The sequence below is a fragment of the Pinus tabuliformis genome, chromosome 4_2 (genome assembly GCF_031772625.1).
Source record: "Pinus tabuliformis cultivar Carrire ecotype Pingquan chromosome 4_2, CPIR1, whole genome shotgun sequence".
In the NCBI taxonomy this organism is placed as follows: Eukaryota; Viridiplantae; Streptophyta; class Pinopsida; order Pinales; family Pinaceae; genus Pinus; species Pinus tabuliformis.
The window spans coordinates 851,829,983-851,852,494 of record NC_142304.1 but is presented as its reverse complement, the minus strand read 5'-3'; positions in this window follow the sequence as shown (position 1 = coordinate 851,852,494).

The window sequence follows — 22,512 nt, the reverse complement described above, 5'->3', positions numbered from 1 at the left end:
GCCTCTAACAGGTTATAGTAGGAGCCCAAGCTGGGCTGGGGGCTTGGTTCCACAATGTTCTCAGCCTTTTCTTCCTCCTGTGATGATTTAGCTGCCTTTTCTTCCAATTCTTCGGTCTCCTTTAGCCTAGCCAGCGTTTCCTGTAGAACTGTCTCAGCATCCTGTAGAGAGGTCTTTGTGTCCATCATTTTAATCCTTTCTCTCCAGGTGGACGTTTTCGGGCTTCCCCATTCATAGGTGATGGATGCCTTTGAGGGAGACCTTTCCTTTTGTTTAGCTGGGGTGTCCACAATCGTAATTGGCTCTTTTGACTGTGGTTGGGGTCTGCCAGTTTTTATCTGCATGCTCCTTCTTGCCTTAAAATACATGGAAGGCTCCCTTTTTCGCTTCCCTTTTTTCTTTGGAGATGTGCTTAAGGCAGCCAGCACAGCTGCTGCCTCCCTGGCTAAAATCTCAGGTGATTTCTCCTTTTGCTGCTCTGTTTCCATGCTTCCTATAGAAACTGTTTCAACTGTTTCGGTCTGCTTGGCTGGATGTGCCTTTCCTTTTAATTTCTGTGTGGTTGCCTTGGTTGTGCCCTCCTTTGTTTGGACTTTTTCAGTCCTCTCTGCTCTACTCTGCAATCGTTTCTCCCTGGGTGTTTGTGCCATTGTTCCTCCCACAGTTTTAGGCTCAGCAACTTGGCCTTTTCCTCGTTTCTCTTCTTGTTCTTTCTGTGGTGGTCTGTTCTATGTTTCTTTACCACTGGCTTTCTCTCTTGCCTCAGTGTGTTCCCTTTCTTCACTGCTGGATGAGGTGAGTTCCTCGGCCAGAATTCGAATATCGTCATCTCTGGACATGTTGCGGAAATCTCCTAAGAGAGGGGGACAGTGTAGGTGTGGAGGGCATCTTCCACTAAAAGCTTGATGAGCCCATGATGGGCTAACTGATCTGGTGTCCCTTCCTTCAATTTTGTGCCACACTCAATTAATTATTGTAGAAGAAAATAAGGGATGCTCAACTTCTGTTTTGGAGGTAAATCCATCCCATGTCTGAGTTCACTCAGCAACCTGAAATGATAGCCGTAGACAATACTGAACTGCCCCTCACAGGTAAGGTATTTCATGATTTGGAGACTGACTTCGCTCCAAAAAGGATGTAAGCTGGCTCTCCAGACCTTGTTCTTATCTTCTGTGAAATGTTCCTCGGGTAGGAATAATTCTTTCTTGGCTTTCTGGCCTAATGCCCTCTCCTCTTTGCTCCAGGGTATCCCTAATGGCAGATCAATAACTCGACTAATGAGTTCGGGGGTAAGCTTTAGGGTCAACCCTCTGAAGTTTATTGTGGCCTGTGTCTTTGATTTAGGTTACAGGGACATTAAGAATTCCTCCGTTATCTCATCGTCATGACCCTGAATTTTGTCACAAAAGGTCATCCAATTAGCACGGGTGAAGAGGTTCACCACCTCGGGATGTTCACGCAATTTGCTGGAATCTGAGGGTTCCTTCCTGATAAACCCTCCTGGCATGGTGAGAGTGCTCTGTTTTATGCTCTTAGCAGAGAGGGACTACTGTTTTATGGTTTCCTCCTTTGAACTTCAAGACAGGATCTCTCAGGTGTTTATATTTTAACTTGCACTAATTCCCTGGTTCTAATGCTTTTGTTGCCCAAAACTCGGTTGTCCGTGTATAAAAGAAAGAATTAGGTGTCCACAGATATGGCACAGAGCTCGATTTTCATCCCTAGCATACATACACTGTGTAAATTCAAATTCTTCATACACAAGTTAGCCCTCACAGTGCTTTATCTTTTCTACAGGAGGAATTTTTTTGACAGGAACTGTAGAGGAGAATTTTGACGCAGAACCAACTGAGAAACTCCGTGCAACACACAGGCAATTGCTATTTTCGAATCACAGGAAGACTTGTCTCTAACCCTCCAATTTAAGACAGTTCAATTCACCACTTTTTCAAAATATACCATGCATGGAAGAGTGTTTTTGAGCCTACCTCTCTCGAAACTCCAAATTCGATGAAGAAAAGTCCAGGCTTCTTTGCTCCGGAAAATTGTGCCGTACTTCCTGTAGAATTCTTGCTGGCTTTTGTAGGATGTCACTGCACCTCTGAACGAGCCCGGTACGTGGGAGAATTTTGAAACAGGCCGAAAAGCTTAGTGGAGGACGACGGGTTAACAGATTGTGGAAGCAGAGGACGCGTACTTCAGCCGAGGACATTGCAAGTGCAAATGAACAGCGGGTGGTGCGAGTCTTCAGCCGAGCATTTTGAACTATGGCGCAATTCGTGGCAAGGGGGTGAGGTGGCCGGACCGAACCGTTAGCCAACGTCACGACCATCATTTCTCTGCGTGTCCCTGGCCGCCATTACCTCCCCTCTACCATTAACTTCCGCCACCACTTGCAGTCCCGCCGATTTTCCTTGACTGGACACTCCACACGTGTCAGCTACACGTCTTGTTGGCAAATTTGAACGTAACTGAGCTTGTTCGGATCCCATGAAGCTATGTGACTGGCTGTGGGTGGCTAGTTGACTGGCCACCGAATTCGTTCAATCCGAACCATTTTCACAGACATGCAGTTTTTAAAATATAGTTTATGCAATTGATGAATGAGGTTAGACACATACCTGTGTGGCTGTGGACGCATTATGCAGACTTCGGGACTTGGAACCACTGCTTTGCTTGCTACCGCCTTGTGCACAGGTGCTAGAACCCATTCTTTCATTTGTTGATGCTGTATGCACGACTTTGGAACCCGATCCTTCGGTTGGCAACACTGCATGCACAGGTTCTGTTTGGTTTCAGCTGTCAAGGATGTTTTCACGTCCAGGAGGAGCCTTTTTACATGTTCCCTTTGTTGATTTCGACTGCCCCTGCCTCTAGAGTATGTCTTCCAGAGGGATCAGCCACTACATGATTCCTGTAGGATGTCCTGTAGCTGCTTCTCCTCCTGGGATGCAGGCTAAAAGAGATGGGCTATATTCGCTGATGAAGAGTCTAGATGGAGCTTGAACAGGTAGAGTGTGCGAGCCTTTGCTGCTTGACTTGTCACTTGAAAATTTTTGCTGTCAATCTGAGGGAAACAGGGTTTCTTGTATGACTATGCAGGAACACATAACCAGGTGGGTGAAATGGAGGTGGAAAGAGATGAAACATGGGTGACATACGGTGATGGAGGGAAACAGGGGTGGCTATAAGCCTAACAAACAGATTCCAATCTTCAGGTTCCCTTTCAAAATCAACTTTGGCTCGCCCGAAGGTTCTACAGGATGTTTTCTGTAGAAATACAGAACTTCCTGTAGAAAGCCTAGAACTTCCTGTAGAAGGTGGAATCTTGACCCGAATGTAATCAAATCCTAGGAAAGGCGAGTGGTCATGGAGGGAGTGTCTGTAGGGATGTCCTGTAGCCTGGTACGGACCCCCATTCTCTTTTGTGCGACCCTCCTTACCTGCAATGTATTCCCTGCAACCTGCAATTATTTTACAGAGATTAGGCCTGTTTCCTTTTTTCCTCTTTTCCTTTTTTTTCTCTTTTTTTTTTTTTTGAGAGACAGCTGGGGTGCCTCCATGAGGTTTTCACCCTCGCTATCTGCCCTGGGCGCCTCAAAGAGGTTTTCACCCAGGGATCTTTTTATTCCATTTCTTTATTTTTCTAGAGACAGCTGGGGTGCCTCCATGAGGTTTTCACCCTCACTGTCTGCCCTGGGCGCCTCAGAGAGGTTTTCACCCAAGGATATTTTTATTCCTTTTTTTTTTTTTTTTGATGATCAAGGTGTGGGTGGAATAGAGGCAGAGCCCTGCTCCACTACCAGCACTGATTTGTCCAAAGTTTCAATGAACTCCTGCCTCGAAAGGGGTTTCCTGTAGATTTTCAATCGATGCCCATTGACAAGCATGGGGATGGCTTCTTCATCAATGGTCCTGATAAGGACTGAACCATTGTCATTGCATTTCTCCACTGTATATGGTCCTAACCATCTTGTCCTTATCTTCCCTTTGAAATCCTTGTATCTTGAGTCATATAGCAGCGCCCAATCTCCTGGCTGGAATTGATTTTCATTAAGGTGTCGGTCATGCCATATCTTCCTCTGGAGTTGAACTACTTCTGAGTGGAGGAGGGTCTGCATTCTCTATTCATCTAATCCATTCAGTTGCAATAATATTTCACGTTGAGCATGACTGAGATCTAAGTCCAGCTGAGCTGCCACTCTCAATGTGTTGTACTCGAACTCTATGGACAGCAAAGCTTTCTTCCCGTAGACCAGCTCATAAGGTGTGAAACCTGTTGTAGTTTTCCAAGTGGTGTTGTAGGCCCAGGTGGCCTCAACCAGGCGATCTGCCCAATCCTTTCTGCTGCTGCTCACCACCTTAGTCAAAATCCCTTCCAATGCTCTATTAGTGACTTCCACCTGCCCATTTGCTTGTGGATGATACGGGGTGGAAGTTCTGTGCTTGATCTTGTGATGAGCGAGCAAGTCTTCAATCAGGTTAGAGGTGAACTAGCTTCCTTGATCGGTGACTAACTCTCTTGGGTAGCCAAACTTGTAGAAGATATTTTCCCTTAAGAACTCAGCCACCTTTTCTTTTGTCGCTGCCTTGATTGCCTTTGTTTCTGCCCACTTTGTCAGGTAGTCGGTGCACACAATGATGTAAGACCTTTGCTTTGAAGGAGGGTTGATAGGACCCACAAAATCCATGCCCCACTTCTCAAATGGCTCGAAGGTCACTTGAGGTTGGAGGGGCATTTCATCCCTTGGAGTCGGTTTCCCCATCCTCTGACATCAGTCACACTGGCTGATGTATCTTTTGACATCTTGATGAAGAGTAGGCCAATAGTAGCCTGCCTATAGAATTTTGAAGGCAGTCCTTTTTGCTGCAAAGTGGCCTCCACAGGGCCTGTCATGACAGGTTAGGAGGATGTCAAAGACTTCCTCCTCCCTAACACAACGCCTCAAGATCTGATCTGGGCCAAGTTTAAACAGGTTGCCCCCGATCCAAGTGAATGGGGCACTCTTCCTCACAATTCTGCTCTTCTCCTTTGAGGATAGATGCAGAGGGAACTGTGCTGAGACCAAGTAATTTTCTATATCAGCAAACCATGGAGAGAGTACTGAGATAGCAAACAAGTGTTCATCTGGCATCTGGTCATCCACTGTCCCTTCTTCACCTGTAGGCAAATCCAATCTAGACAAGAAGTCAGCAACAACATTTTCCTTACCTGGCTTATCGGCAATAGTCAAATCAAATTGCTGCAACAAAAGTAACCATCTAATGATACGAACATTTACATCAAGCTTATTCATTAAATATCTAATCAGCATGATCAGTGTGTACGAATGTTTGATAACCAGTGATGTAGTGTCTGAACTTGTTTAGGGAATGGACTACGGCTAGGAACTCTTTCTCGGTTACAGTATAGTTCATTTCTGCCTTGGACAGGTTTTTGCTGACGAAGTATATGGCATATGGTAGTTTCTCCTCAACTTGTCCTAAGGCTGCCCCTATGGCTTTGTTCGAGGCATCGGTGTGGATGTGGAAAGGTAGGGCCTAGTTTGGACCTCTCAAGATCAGGGCGGACACCAGCTTATCTTTCAACTCATCCAAAGTCCCTTGACAGTCGTCAGTCCATTTAAACTCAACATCTTTCCCTACGAGGCCAAACAACGGCGAGGCTAGCTTACTGAAATCTTTAATGAATCTTCTATAATATCCTGCTAAGCCTAGGAAACTCCAAACATCTCTTACCTTTTGAGGAGGTGGGACCTTTTGGATGATAGCAATCTTGTTAGGATCCACCTGTAATCCCTGCTCAGAAATTGTATGACCTAGCACAGTCCCTTCAGTCATCAGGAATTCACATTTTTTAGGATTGAGGGACATGTTCATCTCAATGCACTTCGTTAAAACTTTTCCCAGGTTAGTCAATGCTTCTTGGAAGTTGGACCCATAAGGAGTAAAGTCATCCATATAGATTTCCACCGAATCATGAACTAGCTCTGAAAATATGCTCAATACTGCTCTCTGGAAAGTGGCAGGAGCGTTTCATAGCCCAAAGGGAAGGACCCAATAGGCAAAGGTACCCCATGGACAAGTGAAGGTGGTCTTATCTTGGTCCTCCGGGCTGATTTGGATCTGATTATACCCGCTGAACCCATCTAGGAAAGAGAAGAACTTCTTCCCTGCCAGTCCATCCAACACTTGATCTATGAAAGGCAAAGGGAAATGGTCTTTCTTGGTGGCTTTGTTAAGTTCTCGGTAATCTACACAGATTCTCCACTTCCCGTTTTTCTTGGGCACAAGCACTAGAGGTGAGACCCACTCACTATCAGAGATGGGGTAGATGAATCCTGCATCCAATAACTTTTGCAATTCTTCTTTGACAATGTCTTTAAGGGCTGGATTCATTCTCCTCTGAGGCTGCCTGACTAGTTTACAATCCTCTTTAATGTAAATGTGATGGGTACAGACCGAAGGGTGGACTCCTTTCATCTCCTTATAGCTCCAAGCGAAAGCATCCAAATGATTGTTCAATAAGCTACACAGCTCCTTCTCCTGGGAGGGAGATAGGGAGGAGCTGATCTTTAAAGTTCTTTCAGGGCCAAATTCCACATTCTTAACTCTGGGAGAGGTCGGATCAGTCACACAGAGGTCCACCAAAGCACTGGCTTGGGTATCTTCCACCAACTCCTCTAATGACAGTGCACCGGGAGGTGGATTTTGAATCAAATTCTCAATCAAGTCATCCTCGGTTTGAGGGCCTCCCCTGGTGGCTTCTACTGTGCACAATGGTGCAGAGTAGACCTCATCCTCATCTCCCTCTTCCAACCAGAGTGGTAAGTCATGTTCTAGTAGAGGTTGGGCAGGAGGGTATAGGACTAGCTGTTTGGACATATGCCTATTCTTGATGGTCATGCTCCTAGCTCGATAGCTGATGTAAGCATCTGCAGTAGCTAACCAAGGCCTTCCCAAAATGAGGGGGTATCCAGTGAGTTTTGCCTTTGGCTGAAGGACCAAGAAGTCCGTAGGGTACTCCCAAGAGTCAACAGAGACCAGGACATCTTCCACAATCCCTTCGGGAGTCGCGGTGGAGCGGCCTGCTAACTGCAGTACTGTCGAGGTCTTCCTTAAGGAACTCTGAAGGTTGAGTTTAAGCATAGTGTCCCTTGTCATCACATTAATGGCAGCCCCTAGACCAATCAAGGTATGGGGGATTATGGTGCCATTGATGTGGACATCAACTACAGGGCTCCCAGGGTCCAAATACTTTGGACAGATTACTTGTCCCAACATTAGATCGGACAGTTGTCCTATGACATTGATAGTCGAGGCATCTCTCTTTCGCCTACCTGGGTGCCTGAAACACCTCTCCTTAATCAATTTGTTGTATATTGGTACATCTTTTATGGTCTGGAGAAGTGGTATTTTCACACACAACTGTTTAAGTTTTCCTAGAAGTTCAGTCTCCCCTGGGTTTGGTTGCGTGGTTACTGTTAGTCGCTCAGGAAAGGGTGGAATGGCTTTGGGTTCACTTCCCTATTTCTCTTCGTCATCCTCCGGGGGAGGAGGTTGACGATCTGGAAGGACCTTCCCAGATCGTAGGTTGATCTCCTGGATCTCCACAGCATAGGTAGGGCATGTTGTCTCCCGAGTGTATACATGCTGGGCCTATCTGTTGTTGGGGTTCGGGTTCGGTTGAGAAGGCATCTGGGGTTGTCTTAGAGGAGCAGGAGGTAATGGTTGTGGTTGAGCTGGTGGTGGAGGCAGAATGGCGGGAGGAGAGTTGTATTGGGGCCTCCACCCCGGTTGAGGTGCATTCCACTAAGGTTGTGGCTAGACATGTGAGTGAAACGAATGAGCAGTAGGTTGAGTATGGTATTGAGATGGATAAGACCACGGAGGAGGTGCGGACCAGGAAGGATGAGCAGGGGGGGCCCAAGAAGGTATATGAGCAGATTGGTTGGGGCTATAATAAGCTTGGGATGTCCCTTGCATCCCCTGCTGGTAAGGTCTAGGCCCGTGCGGCCTCCTTTGGTTGAGGAAGTAGAGAGGTTCAGTGGTTGCCTCAGTCCCTTGGTACATGGCTTTAAATCTGGGTAAGGTTGGGCATTGGTTTGTGGGGTGGTCTTCCTCACAAATGAAACATACCTCTACTGAGTGCAATGGACACTCGTTCTTAGGGTTCTTCCTCGTACATCTGGGATAGAAAATGGCCAAAGCCCTCTCAGCTTCCTCTTTCTTTTGTTGGAATCGAAGAGTATCAAGTTGCATGGCAATGGTCTGTCTCATCTCACTTTTGAGGTCTTCCATCTGATTAGCAAACTCATGCTTGGAGAAGGTGGCACTAGCTGAAAGTGGATTCCCCCTACCTCTTTTCCGGGCTGCCCTAGAATGGTTTCTAAACACAGTCTTTATGTCCTCATAAGGTAGTTGGTAGATGTCCCCTCCAGCTAGCAAATGAAGGGTATTTAGAAGGTCTTCAGGGAATCCTCGGAGCAGAACCAGCTTCAGAGATTCAGGGTCAAGTGTGCGCCTGGCTCGTTTATAACTAAGTTGGAACCTTTCCTCGTAGTCTTCTAAAGACTCATCATTTCCCATGGTCATCCGAAAGATTTCTCCCTTTGTTTCCTTTGACCTACAGTAGTCCCAGTATTTGTTGTTAAAGGCTTGTTGCATCTGAGCCCAAGTGGTGATACTGTTTCCAGGTAACCCCATGAACCAGCATAGTGCTACATCCTTGAGGGTAGAGGGAAAGAGTTTCAACTTCTGCTCGTCTTTTGCATAGTCATAAGTTCGGCAAAGGACAGCAAACTCAAACATGAAGGTATCAGGGTCTTCAGTGGTCAATCCATGGAAGTGAGGTAAGGCTGAGGGACTTATGTTTTTCATTTTCATGTCCCCATTGGTCTCTCGGATGGGAAAGGCACCTTCTATTCTCTCGTCATCTCCTATACCGTTTCTATTTTTAGCCATGGTCTCAAGATGAATTTTTTCTTGCTCTTCTTCCGTTATAGGATCTTCGTATATCTCTGGAGGTTCACCTATAGGTTCTTCTGGATCACTGCCACCGAAGAAGAGAGAAGGGTGACTCAGTGATGTGGTGGGGGTGTTGGGTAGGAATTTTTCGGTATTGTCTCTGTTCCTACAAGGCATGAAATGAAATATTTTTGTTTGCTTTTGTTTTTTTCTTTCTGCTTGTACCTGCAAAACTGAAATAAATTGAATTGCAACTAACTAAAATCTATCTTGCTGAAATGAAAATGCGGAATTGAAATGAAAGCAGGAAAGGACTAATCTATTTTGCTGAAATGAAATTGCAGGAATGAAATGCTAGGCTACGCTTGCAGAATTGAAATGCTAATCTATGCTTGCAGAATTGAAATTGCGGAATTGAAATGCTAATCTATGAAAGCAGGAAATGTCTAATCTACTTTTGCAGAAATGAAATTGCAGAATGGAAATGAAATAAACTACTTAGCAGAAGGTTGTAGTAGAAAATAGAAGAAAAGAAGCAATCACAAATACTCTGACGCTTCCCCGGCAACGGCACCAAAAAGATGGTGGGCTCCAGTATTGCAGCAATAATGCTGCAACTCCTGGGACTCCCTTCTTTACTCTTATCAACCCGGTAGTTCGTAACAAACTTGGAAGCGACGATGCTGTATGCACAAGTACTAGCTCTTGCCGCAACTGTCACTTGGTCAGCTGGCACAAGTCCTCTAGGAGCTTAAGCCAACTTCTATGAGCTTTGAGAAGAAGCTTTTTAACTGATGGATGGAAGCTAACTCAAAGGAGGCTAATCTACTTGCAGAAAGAAACTGAAAAGCTGAAAGGAGATGCAAACCCTAGTAAACCCTAATTTTACCAGCTAGTCCTACTGATGCAAGAAAGAGGACGAAGGCTACTGAAAGAGATGCCATTGACTTCTAAGAAGGTGAGATGCATGTGTCTAAGCTACTTCTACAGTAGAGTCTGAAAAAAACATCTTTTTGTATTTTTGAGTAAAGTGTCAGAATTATCACGCATGTGCTTTAACTGGTTTTTTACTGTGCAGAGGTGGATTGGTGAGAGGAAATGCTTGCAGGAGATTGGGAAGGTTAGAAGAGGGCCTAAGGGGTCCCTAGCACCCTTCCAGAGAGTTTCACAGAGTTTGGCTATCAAGAAACCGCTTTCGTGAGCTTCTACAGGAAGTCTGCAGGGGTTCTACAGGATGTTCTGTATTTTCTACAAGATGTTCAGAAATGGGATTTTGGAGGGTTGATGGAGGAAGAAAGGTGAAGAAGTGGGTATGGAGGTGAGATGAGGGTGTGAGGAGGTCCAGGACTTGGTGGATGGAGCTGAGGAGTGATGAGGATGGTTGGATTTGTTCAAGGAGGAGTAGAGCAATGTTGCACAAAAATTAGGGCTACGCGAGCGAATGTGGCAAACGTGAGGCAAGAACCCGAGTTAGGGGATGGAGCAGATGGGATTGATGGAGTACGGGTAGATGGAGAGGTATTATAGGCACTCTACAAGTTATCTATCAAATTGAACAAACAACAACTTGAAAAACTGATGACCTAGCTACTTCATTCTAATCTGACCTAAGTAACAGCAAAGGAAATGAACAGAAGTTTATTTGCAACGAAATCATGTGAAATAGCTATGAAAACTAAGCAATCATGAACCTAAACACATAACCATAACTGGTATCATCTTCTACAAATTAGAATCTAACACTAATAATTGCATGGTGAAGCAAAGACAATGTTTTTGTTGGCAGCAAGGTCACCTTTGTCCCAGCTCACGATCCCACTGAGGGAGAGGTGAGATTAGAGGTGCTTGATAGCCTTTTTCTAAAGATCTTCCCTATTATTAACCTATCAACTCAATCTGAACATGAAAAGATTTTCTAATCATCAACAATGACCTAGGTAACCAGCAAGATTTTAATCTACTTGACAGAAATTATTTTGCAAAGACATAAAAAGAAAATAACAGTACACAAAGGAAACCTTGGCACTTGGGTTGGGCCCAACCCCAAGAGCTATAGGCTCCTAAGAAAAACTCAGAACTGATGCCAAATAAAGCTGCTCTTCATTACTCAAAAATAACCATGTCACAAGAAAGTTATACAACAACAGCTACAAAAATGAGCTGAAAGACTAACAGCACTATAGTGCAAAATACAACTGCTCAAAAAGTAACCTACGAAGGCTGGAAGCCTTCCTATTTATGCACTACGAGGGTCTTCAGTAGCCCTCCTTAACTCAAGGGGCTTGGCTGTTCAAACTGCCAGTAAACAGTCACTTTTCACAAAACTGCTCGACTGCCTTTGGGATTCGTTTTGATGGCCTGCTGAACTCCGAGCTAAGGGTGGAGATTTCGAGGAAGGGGCCATTTAAGGCAGGAGACACCCTTCCTATGAATCCTCACCCTTGTTCCTTCATGCTTGGCTGTCATCTGGCTCATAATTGCTTGGCCTTGTTCCAAAATTTGTCCAAAAACCTGAAATAACCGAGTATTAGCCTTCTTGGTAAAGTGACCTTCCTCATTCATTCAACTAAGATAAATATACTCAAAAAACATGCATAAACTATGAAAAATGGTGGATTGACGAAGAACAATTAGGCAAAATGAGCCCAATAAGTTACCTAATTCCGGGGCTCATCACTCTGGCATTAAACCATTTTGTTTTAGATTTATGAATTGGCTAAAGAAGGTGTTGTTGTTTGCATCCTCATAATGTGCTATCATTTCCTCCGTGAAAATTGACCGGTGACAAGTGATTTACTAGAACAAATCCCTCTATACCATGAAAATTGATTTGGTTCTAAATATAAAGATGTGATATGTACCTTTTGTAACAGTTGTACATCATGTAGATCGAAATATTGCTCCATATATAGTATCCAATTTACCAGATCCTTGCCATCAAACTTCCTCATATTTATTTTTCTTGATTTTAGGATCTCGATCTTGAATCTGTTGTATCTCTGAAATTTCAGATCTTCAAGGTTTGAAATTGTGACCTACGCTATCCCTCCACATCCTCTTTCCAATTCCATCAGTCTGATCGAAATTGGATTCTCCAAGGAAGAGTTATGCCCAATCTCCCAAGATGACCTAATTATACACTTTTTCAGTAGAGAAAACTTGTACGAAGTACCACATGTCATTGTTTCAACCTTTAGACCTGAAAACGCTACACAGAAAGCTACAATCCGTCCTCTTTCTATAACTTCTTAAGAAATTACAATCTGATACTCAAAGAGAAAGTTATGATGATTTTCCCAAGGTCATATTTTTGGGATGTAATTTGGGAGCCTGTTTGGAGCAGCAAAACCCTAGAATCCAAAGCTGTCATACCAAATGTTATGAAACCAGATCACAAAAAGATAGAAAAGATATATCAATGGATTAAAAATCAGCCTCTTTGATGGGGAAACCTCCTTTACATTACACAAATGAACAATTATCGGATGATACAAATGACAAGACCTCCTTTCTATATATAGGAGTCTAAGGGGTCATAATATAATCAGAACCGACCTAACAATAATACTGTAAGGGCACAATAATAACAATAGTGGACTTCTATGGGGCATAATAATAACAATATGGGGACTACATGGGCAAAACAATATAAAAACAGGGTTGCACTAATAACAATAAGGGGTTGCACTAGTAGTATAGGGACCTAACAACAGTTCCTAGGAGTCATGTTGGTAAAGCTAGAGAGATAGGCCCCGGGGGTAGAGTTTGTCAGTCCACCTGCAATCTGGGTGAACTTCCTTGCTTTAGGTGCATGTGTAGCCACATGGAGATAGGTAGAAACCTCGGCATGAGGGAGAAGGTCTAGAATTATGGGTAGGAACTTTGGCAAGGGAGAGACACTAGCTATGGTAGGAAGATTGGTGATGGTGGCGTCATGGGGCTTAGGTATGGGTGGATGACTGGGTTGGGTCCTCCTTTTGCATCCTGGGAAGAGGGGAATGGGTATTCTTGCCTCGGTCGGCTAAGTGATGGAAAGTGGTAGCACTTACCAACCTGGAACCAGGGAGTGGAAGAAAACTTGATTGAGGCTAAGAGGAGGGATATGAGGCGAAGGGTAACCACTGGGGCTCGTAGTGGGTTGGACCCATCTGGGGAATTGACCCATGACTACGAAGGGCTAGACATCGCAACCGATAGGGGAGGGGTTGAAGAAGGTGGGTTGGCACATTGTAATGTTACCACCTATGTGCAAGGCTACTGTTATATTATGTTAAACTGTCAATGGTTAACGATTTGCTACAATGAATAGGGTTGGGCCAGCAAAATCATGGCTTGTCCTATGAAAGCCCGTGGTCATGGAAGGAGGGCCCAAGAGACCAAGAAGGACACGGATCTGAGCACGTCTGAGGTCCGCAGAGGTAGGAAATCTGTGGAAAGGTTAATAAGTGAGGCAGCGGAGGCCTACCATAATGGCAGTAATGAAGGAACTCGCAAAATGTTAGAGGAGTGGGAAGAAGAAGTGAAACAAGAGAGTGAGACGGACACGAACTTGGAGGATTGGAGAACCCTTATCTCAGATCCTAGAAACACAAGGGGCAGAATCACTCAATTCAAGAAGACCCTCTACTTATACTTGTTGATGAAAATCCTGTTGAGTAAGGTTATGGAGCAGATTTCGATGGGCATGGTTGTCACTGTCCAAGGCATAACGAATTACAAACAGAAATTCCAAAAGGTGCAGTTTCAACTGCACAAATAGGATGTTCGACTTGACAGAATTGAGAGGCACCTGCCTTGTATCTTGGACCAACCGAGTTGCCGAGGACGAATGCCAAATACCTAGCACCTGTGGAATCAGCTTCTACTAAACAACATGACTAGAAAATCTCTGTTATTGATTTTTTTTTTTATATATGCGGATATATTTTACATTTCCTTATGCAAATATATATTTATGTAGATCTCTAGAGTATGAACATGAATCTGAGACTAATATAGCTTGGATAGAAAGACTGAAAATCTTTTGTTACTAGATTGCATACAATGGGGATAGGTGGTCAACAGACTTGGTTTCCCACTGGGCAAGTTGAGGCCACCTAGCCAATCTATGTGGTGTAAATTTGCTTTATGAATTAATGAAAAGGAGGATCTACCAAGCTTAACAAAAAAAAAAAAAAAACTTAATTGAAATAACTCAAAACGTTAGTCTTAAAATTTCAAACAATAAAATTAATAAATAAGAAGAATAATAATAAACAAAATAAATAGAGGCAATAAGAGAAAATAAAAATAAAATTAATAATAGAGTTAACAATTAATTCTAAACACTTAAGAAGACAATGCACGGCTCTAACACCTGCGAATAACCCAACCATCATCTCTATTTAGATTGTTAGACCTCCTTTCAATTTCCATGGCCTCTCTGAACTTACAGTGATGAAAATGATCAACCCTTGTAATGACCCTGGCTTCTTCAATGCAGATGTGATGTTTTGTCTTTTCCGCGTGTTCTACCAAAGTTGAGGAGCGGGACCTTCTATGTTTGATATTGGCTGCGTGTTCATGACTTATTTGATTTATTTAGTGACCAGTTTCACCAATGTATGGAGTCCCACAGGAGCATGGGATGACATAAACACATTTCCCAAATTTAGAGTCCACAGGGTCCTTCGCCGATCTAAGTGAGTTATGAATTAAATAAATAAAAATAAAAATTATAATAATTCTTCAATGAAAACTAGTCATTATATTATAATTCCTAGTAAAAAAAAATCTTCATATATTTAATTTGATGCCAAGATCTGGTTCCTTATCTGCTCCTGAAGATTAACTGCACTAGTTGGTTCAAAACGTGTTGCCTAAAAGTAAGTCTCTTATGGGATTTTTACTTAAATATCTCTTAATAAAATAACAAATCATAAAATCCAACTGCGAGAAACATGTTTTTATAAATTTCTCATTAAAATAATTTTAAAATAAAGAGATTTTCACTGAGAAAAGGAGAGGATATTGTGTGAGAGCAAAGAGAAAGTTTGATGAAAACCCAAACCTGTATCCGAGGTCAAGTTCACTCTAACCCACAATCCTAGTACTCTGTTATGTCTAAAAGTTGTTTCCTTCGCCCTGTAGGGAGATAAATCCATTTCTCGTACAAGTGGTGGCACTCCAAAGGGTATACAACCCTCTTTAAAACCACTGGTTCAAGCTCCAAGCCTTATATAGTCCTCGGGGTGCAAGCCTAATTCATTTATAGTCTCGACCCTTAATTTTCCTCCAATCGACGCTAAATTCCTCTTATCGTCCCAAGCCTTTCATTTAATTTGAATAGCCGCCGAAGGGAAGTTAATCCCTCAGAATACCATTGGCACCTCTCGGATCTCAAGTTCGTAGCCTTTAGTGACCTTAGAACATCAATTTCCTCATAATATTGGGACCTCGGGACTTTAATATCTCAAACGGTCTTCAAAATGCACTTTGTTAAAAGTTCCGAGACTTACGATATTTTGCCTTTTTATTTAACACTACAAATCACCTCCAACATGCTTTGTGGGTCCTACCTTGACAAATGTGCTGCCACGTACGATCTCAGAAGAACTTCCTTTGAAGGCTTTGCTTTTGAAATGGTTTCTGAATCTCGGCTCATCTCCTTCTCGACTTTTAAGATCCAATGATTTCAAGATAGCCTCTTTTCGACCGATGGATCCAAGTGATGAATATTTTCCTCTCTCCGACACTTAATGATCTCAGCTTCCAATTTGGGGTCTTATTAAAAATAAGTTACGAGATCCCCAACTTCCGAGATCCTGACCAAGCGCTCCCTAATTTTGTCTCCCTACTTTGTTTATCACTGTATCCTGACAATGTCAATTGACAGATCCTAGAGCCCAACAATAATTGTAAATGAATTAAGTGATTCCTATATTTTGAGCTTCCGAGGTTATCTCGTTGGTATTCTCCAAGATTGTCCTTTTTGTCCAAACTAGTTAAATCCTTCCATGTGGCTTCCATATCTGTCTATGGATGAGAATTCTTCTAGTTCTATTTTCCTCCTCCAGCTCTGTTTTGTGACCAAGTCCCTTTTGAAAATATTCTCTCCTTTGCGCTATAATACCCCTCTGTACTTAACCGAATGAACCTCTTACTCCTTTGCAACTCTTTAACAAGGAATTTCCTCTTCATCTCTATATTCTGCAATTGTCTTTAAGTTGACCCGTGTATCTTATTTCTTTCTTCATGCTTCTGTCACGCCACTCTAATGGGCTTAATTCTTCAATACTTCTCTATACATATCCACTACACCACTTTGGCTAGTCTCAATCCTTCTCGGATTCGCTCCATGCTTCCCTGCGTCTCTTTGATTAGGTTCATCCTTCAAGGCTTCTCTATGAAAACATTGTTATATGCCTTTCGCATATAGGTAAGGCTATCCTCCTGAACTGTTGGCATAGTTCAATGCGATTCTATGTGAATCGAAGGCTTCTATCCCTCCTTAGATTTAAGTCAAAGCTTCATAAACCCTCTCTCTAAGGTTTTAACACTACTCTATCAGTTCTCATACCCACATACGTCCACTCATAAAAATGAAACCACATAAGATTAAGGAACAAAGCCCTCCACATAGAATCCACTTGATGTTTAATTCACATAATATATATATATATATATATATATATATATATATAGATATATATATATATATATATATATATATATATATATATATATATATATATACATGGATGTTTAAAAGACCCTCTTGACTTGATTTACAATAAGCCCATTCTTGGCCTTTACAAGCATCTCGCTCGTCTTCTTCCAAGCTCCTCTCACTATTCTCTCTACTCTTATTACATAAAATATTTTATACAAAAAGGGATTGAAACCACTTTTGGTTTCATATCCAAGAATTCCTCCTAGATCCACAAAAGCGTCACCCAAACCCTCTAATTTAGGATTGTTGTATCTCTCCATATTCTAACTAACCCAATATTCTCTCAAACTCACACACTATTCTCTAAATCTCTCTTAATGAGAAGATTTCATTACAAGATTCCTCACATTCATAGAACTCTCATAAAAACATAGGTTTATACATTAAAATAAAGAATGAAATCAATCTTAGGGAACCAACTCCCTTGGTAAAAGAAAATCCATAGGTCTATTCAAAATACATTTTGTCTTGGAGGTAATATGCTCTTGCATCATACTCCCAAGGTTCAAAATATTCATGGTATCCTAACCATGTGCTTTCATAAGCTGATGTAATCCTCCTGGATCCCAAAATTTGACTTGCAATAGACCAACTATTTTTTTATGCTACTGTTTTCTCTTCTTTCCTTCCTGGGTTCCATACTTTATGTTGCAGTTGCCCACTGATTTTCTTAATGCAAAGTGCTTCAGTTTGTCGCACCTTTGATGGCCTATCTTCCTCTCTCTACTGCATCTTTTCTTCTTCCTGGGTGTTTTCCTCGTTAGCATCCATAATTCACCAATCTATATGTTGAGCTTGTCCCATGGCTGGTACATGTTCTTCCAATCCTTGTTGTATTCTTTTTGAACGTTGTTGCTATAATTTATTGATTGTTGACCCCCACAAGGAATTTGTACAACTTTTATCATTTCCAAATTCTTTTGTTGTTGTTTAGCAAGCCTATAGGTCCTCTGTTGCATGCTTTGGGGCTGAAACTTCAAGTTGTTTGCCTATTCCAGCAAGTCCATATCTTGTATTTTGTTAAAATTACAAATTTTCCACAAACAACTTATCCCTTTGTGCAAGGTTTCCTCTATAGTTTTTCTCCATTCTTCTGCAATGCCTTTCTTTTTTACCAATGCCATACTTACTCTTTTTTAATCTTGCATCGCCTCCTCCAAAATTCCTTGTACTTCTCTGTACCAGCATATCATTTCTTATATGTCCTCATCCTCTTGACAAATTTCATTGACTGTATTTGCGTATCCTTTCAGTGATATTTCCTTCTCAGAATTGATAGATTCATAAGCATGTCTATCCTTGCATTGCTCATCTCCTACAAACACAAAAAATATATTATGTTTCAAAACTATGAAACTTTAAGGTCTTTCTAGATGCCTCCAATGTCTATTCCTTATACATTGTTGGAAACATGAAACCATTCATCAAGTTCCTCTCCACTACAACAACTTTTTCCTCCAAAGATTCACCATCCTCATCCCTTTTGTTACAAAAAGTAAATGTCTCTATCTCAGACGTCTCATCTAAGAATAAAAATTTCTCCACCTTAGGTTCTTCCTTGATTATTGCATTCATCCATTGTATGCAGTCTCCATCTTGTTTTCCTTTACAAGACAATTCTGCCTTCCCTTCTATCTCTGCAACAATGCTTCATGGATGTTCTTTCTTCTTGTAATAAACAAAACCAATGTTATGAACATCACATGAAAAAATTCCTGCATTTGCACACCAATCATCAATGAAAAATAAAAGACTTGCTGGCCTCAAAATATCTCTCTTCATCATCTCTATCACTTTCATCCTCTCCAAGGATCGTTCCCTGTTCAGGTTCATAATAAACTTCCATTTGGTACTCATCTATTCTGAATTCTTCCTTCATCCTAGCACACATCCTCTCTTTCGATTTCCTCTGTAGTGAAGGCCATATTACCTTATTATTCTTCATCATCTAAGCAAATCCCTGGTCTCGCAATATGTCTCAAATGATTGAATTCTTCCTTTAACTAAATCATCTCCCTTTCAAAATCTTTATCACTCATCCTCCTTATGCTAGTTTCTTTGGCATTTTGCTTTGATTGATTGTGATTTCTTTTCTCTGAACCCTTTACATGACTATCAATAACCATTCCTTATTCGTCTCTGTGAACACTTATTTTCTACTTCTTGTGGGTTGCAACAAGATTTCTTCCTCTCATAACAAGTCTTTGACTTGCTATAGTACTGAGTTCTCCTTCTTGGCCTCTTTTTCTATCTCTTTCTCTGGGAAATTCTACCCACACTCACAGTGGAATTACCCTCTCCGAAAACTTCTACCCAACCTCTGCTTGTTTGTTCTTCTCCCAATTCTCTACTATAGAACCTCTTCTCCTTTCCTTTATAGCACATCTGCTCCTCAACTTCAAAGTTGTAAGCCTAATGCACCTTGACCTTCTCACCTCTCCTCCTTTAGAGTATTATTCTCTACTTCATCTCGAAGTAGTCATCATCCCTATCTTCACAACACTTCATTCTGAATAAAAAACAAAAAATTCACCTCAACTAGATCCAACTCTGCGGAGATCAAGTTTGTCATTTTCTTAAAATCTGCGAAGATCAATTTTGTCATTTTCTTAAAATCTGTGGAAATGGTCCCATTGAAATGATTTCTTGATAGGTCTAGAGATTAGAGGGTGAGAATGTTGGTGATTTCCACTGGGATGGGACCGCTGAATTTGTCCCACTAAAATCAATTTTTTTTTTTCAGACAAGTAACGTAACCAATTTCCCTAGGAATGATACGAGAAAACATGTTTTTTTCTGAAATCGATAATTTCAATGTTGCTCTGACTGCCAATATCTAAGGGAAATTTACTAGAAAGCTAGTTTCTCAATAGTTTTAGAGAGTAGATATTCCTCATCCTGGTGATTTCCACTGGGATGGGATCATTGAATTTGTTTTGGCTAAGATCAATGTGTGTCAACGAAATATAGTTACCAATTTCCCTGGAAATCGTGCTAGAAAGTTGTTTTTGCTAAAATCAATAATTTTAATTTTTCCCGGATATCCAATATCTAAGGAAACATTACCAACCAACCTATTTGTGTTGATATCAATGCATGTCAAAGCACTAAATTTGTTGATCTCCTTAGGAATCATACCAGAAAAGTTGTTCTTGTGAAATCAATATCACAGCAGAGGCCACTGCTAAGCTCTTCTTTGAGCGAGTGTGGGTACACTTTGGGATCCCATAGTCCATTATCTCAGATTGGAACAATAGATTCTTGAGTACATTTTGGTCAAGTCTCTGTTTGATGTTGGATACAAAACTCACTAAGTCCATGACTTTCCATCCCCAAACAGATGGCCAAACAGAGGTTGTCAACATGATGATCGTACACATTCTGCGCATGTATAACTCGAAGCATCCACGTACATGGGATGAAAGTCTCCCCTATGTCCAACACAACTACAACAGAGATCTCCACAACTCAACATGCCACAACCCCTTTCAGGTAGGGCTCGTATTTCAACCATTATGCCCCATTGATGTGGCCATACCATTTGCAACCACTTAAGTAGATTTGGCTCACGTACAATCTGAAGCTAAAAGGGATAACAACTTCATTAAGAACATTCAATACATCCTCCAATAGGTCCATGATATATTGGACAGATCCAATTCTAAGTACAAGCAACACCATGATCGGCATCGAGTGTCGCACAAGTTCCAGGTGGGCGACAAAGTTTGGCTTCATTTGCAATACGAGCGCCTTGCTGGACCCCACCGTAAGCTTCGCCCAATCCGATATGGGCCATACACCATCACCAAAGCTGTTGATGAAAATTCCTTCGAGCTCAGCATCCCACCATTCCTTGGTCTACACCCAATGTTCAATGTAGATCACCTTCGGCCATACTTCCCACCATTGTTGGACACATCTGACATTGTAGGACAACTCACACCAACAGAGCTCAACCCGGACTATATGGAACAGGACACAATTGATCAAATCATGGACACATAGATCAAGAACACTCGACAACAAAGGCTACAACTATATCGAGTTGTCAAAGTAGGCCAACTCCGTCACCAGGGCATGTGGTTCACCAGGGACCAGGTTCAACAGAAATTTCCTCACCTCATGGAGGCTTTGCACACAATGGGGACCATTGCTTCCTAAGGGGGGAGGAATGATCCAAGTTGATATTGGTGGCTACCCACCTATTCCACTTAGACCCCCCAGTCAGTTTCATTTGTTTCCTTAATTGTAGCACAATTTACTATTTTTGGCTGTTTTTTGGGTCCTAAACTTCCATAGCCGTTTTGAGGCCCTAAACGATGTTTTTTTGGCAAAATTCCTGTAGTGATTGTCGAGGAAATCACATCAACAGTGGTAGTCCTCAGATAAATCTTTCCAACAAGGTATCATACACGTTAAACAAAGATAATATGACCAAGTTACGACCCCAAGAAGTTGGTTGTGCAACTAACCCCAATGGGGCCCATAAACTCTTGGTGTTACATCTCCTCAGGTTAGGGTTTTGGTTGTTTATGGTTTTCCCCTTATTTTTGAATAATAAAAAGGCCCTTGAGCCTCATTGTAACTCAGTTCATAGGCATGTAGTCGCCACATCTCTTCTCATAGATAAGATACCATCGCCCGAGCTATCTTATTTCCATTCTGTTTGTAAGCATAGTTCAATATTTTTCTATTAATGAAATGAAGTGTTTTTCTGCTACATCTCTATGTTTATGATTATATCTGTAAGTTTTTTTGTTCTTGTTTAAGTTCAGATCAACAAGGTTGCTCAAATTTCCTATCTTGGGAGGAATCACACCATCGAATGATTTGAACGACAAAGAAAGGGAAGTGTCTACTCAGGCAGAGGAATTGCCCGGACCGTCAAAAGTAGCCAGAATCTAGGAAAAAGAATCAAAATATATTGCAATAGCCATGTTTGATCATGTTTTTTAATGGTGGAAATGGATTCAAAACCATCAAAAACCTCTTGGGCACTCAAAACCTTGAAATTTGATAGATGTAACCTAGATTTACAAAATCCCTGCCGAATTTTATCAAAATCTTGCCAGAATAATCATGATTTTCAGGGAAAAAAAGCAGTTTGTTTAGACTATGGCCAAAGAAAGTGTTCTCAAATTTCTCAATTTTCTAAGCTCTCTGGGTATTTTTCCACTTAAACTATTTTGATCTATAAAAAGAGATCATAATTTTTTTAGCTTCCCGTACTCACCAGGAATGCTACCTGAGAGTTGTTTTATTTTGAGGCAAAGATAGTTGATCTTCATGATATAGGTCAAATCCAGTGGCAACGCCTCAGACAAATAATTGTTATGGTTGTTTAGAACTTCTAGGTTCCTCAATTTTTGCAAGTCCCAAATGAAAGATGGAACATTACTATGTAGTCTGTTATAGGACAAATGTAACTCCCTCAACTCCCTCGAGTTGTACAAGATTTCTAAAATTTCATTTTTCAGGAGGAATCCCACCATCAAATGAATTCCCCATGCAATAAAATGTTTCCCAACCCCCCAAATAAAGTGTTTTCAAATTCCCCAGTTTTCTAAGCTCTTCGGGTATTCTTCCACCCAAATAATTTCCACATAGTGAAAAATACTCTACACTTTTTAGCTTCATGTAGTCTCTAAGAATACTGCATGAGAAGTAATTATATCCAAGACCAAGATGGTTGAGGTTCACAAGATAGGCCAAATCCAGTAGCAATGCCCCTCACAAGGAGTTGTTATAGATGTTGAGGACCTCCAGGTTCCTCAATTGTGATATGTTGGAGGGAGGTCTTTCATTGAGGACATTAAAGGAGGCATCAAACACCT